We start from the raw sequence: 1868 nt of genomic DNA on the forward strand, positions 1-1868 counted from the left end.
CACACACACACACACACACACACATATGTAAACGTATTACAAAAACGCACATCGCATCATATTTAATCTACGCTTTCTCATCTACTCTACTAAGTGTATTTTGTAATTAGAAAACAATTAAAGCTGGACATTTTTTCTTCTTTGATCATCTTAACCAGGTAACAGTTAGCTCGATTTGTAGTTTTTGTTATATATTCTAAACCATTCATGAATTTGAAGCCCGATAACAAGTTTAATATCACGGCTTCGCAATAAATGACGAAATAGTTCCTAAAATCTACTCACATATATATATAGCGTGAAAAATATTATTCCTTGATGAAAAGTTTCAAAATAATTAAAATTGGTCCCTCGATGGATCACCGGTAAGTTGACGCACTTACAACGCTAAATGTTGGGGTTCAGTTCTCCGTAGTGGATAGAGCACTGTTAGCTCATTGCACAATTTTGTGGTAGAAAAAACACGTTCAAAGTGAGGAAATAGAGCCTAGCCATTAAGAAAAAAGTTAATTACTGTTTATTCTAGAAGATACACTAAGAAAACTATCTACAGCTTTGAAGCGGCTTGCATTTGTCCACGACTAATCCATCAAGATATAACAAAGCATAATTAAAAAAAAAGTCTAAAAGGTAAAAGAACACATCCTTAAGCAACAAAAACTAAAATATGTTATAGAATGAAAGCACACAGTTATAAATCTGAAAAACAAGAACCGGTTATATTAACAAAGAAAACGAGAGAGATATACTGTTATAAATCAGAAAAACAATAGCAGAATATGACGTGTATGGTTAAAACCTGAAGAATAATAGCAGAGTAAGGGGTGTATCATTATAAACCTGAAGAACAATATCAGAGTAAGGGGTGTATCATTATAAACCTGAAAAACTATAGAAGAATAGGGGTGTATCCTTATAAACTTGAAGAACAGTAGCAGAATAAGGGGTGTATCATTATAAGCCTGAAGAACAATAGCAGAATAAGGGGTGTATGGTTATATACGAAAGTTACGAAAGGGTAAACTTACGTACTAACTTATGACTGTTAGAACACTATATAAACAATCTGGAATTTACGATCTTAAGTTGGTTATAACTAAAAGAAGCTTGAAAACAACCGTTTGTAAATAGAAAGGTGTTTTAGATTTGTTCTACCTTTAAATGTGTTTCACAATACATATTTGCATCTGTTATTATCCACATATTTTAATGACGGATGAAATCTAATTAAAGGTTTCAAACATCAGTGAAGAAAACTGCCATTTTATAAAGAGATTTACTAATCTTAAAAATGATTTAAAAAATATAAGCATCCTCAGCCATGTTGGATGCCATTACTGAGCAAAACATAAGTATTCTCAGCCATGTTGGACACTATTACTGAGCAAAAAATAAGTATTCTCAGCCATGTTGGACACTATTACTGAGTAAAACATAAGTATTCTAAGTTATGCTGGAAATTAGCATGAACAAAAACATGCAAGTATTATCGGCTATGTTTGAAGCTATAACTGACAAAACATATAGGTATTCTGAGACATATAAGAAGCTACCACTGACAAAAAACAAATATTTCCTGCCATTTTTGGAAGCTACCACTGACAAAACATATAAGTATTCTCAGCTATGTTAGAAGCTAACACTGACACAAAATGTTATTTGAAAGCTCAATTAAAAGTGTTTTAATTTATTTCGTGAAATGTTTTAGACGAAATTTTTCTTTAAAAATAAGCACAAAATACTTGTTTTTGAATTTCGCGCAAAGCTACACGAGGGCTATCTGCGCTAGCCGTCCCTAATTTAGGAGTGTAAGACGAGATGGATGGCAGCTAGTCATCACCACCCACTGCCAACTCTTGGGCTACTCT

The 1868-nt window shown here is 32.8% G+C and overlaps 1 protein-coding gene across 1 annotated transcript in view; it reads right to left on the reverse strand.

The window, feature by feature from the left end:
• Positions 1–1868, reverse strand: part of LOC106478908 — a 159859-nt gene that overhangs the window by 119359 nt on the left and 38632 nt on the right. The window lies entirely within an intron of this gene.

Source organism: Limulus polyphemus, unplaced genomic scaffold (genome assembly GCF_000517525.1).
Source record: "Limulus polyphemus unplaced genomic scaffold, Limulus_polyphemus-2.1.2 Scaffold262, whole genome shotgun sequence".
NCBI lineage: Eukaryota > Metazoa > Arthropoda > Merostomata > Xiphosura > Limulidae > Limulus > Limulus polyphemus.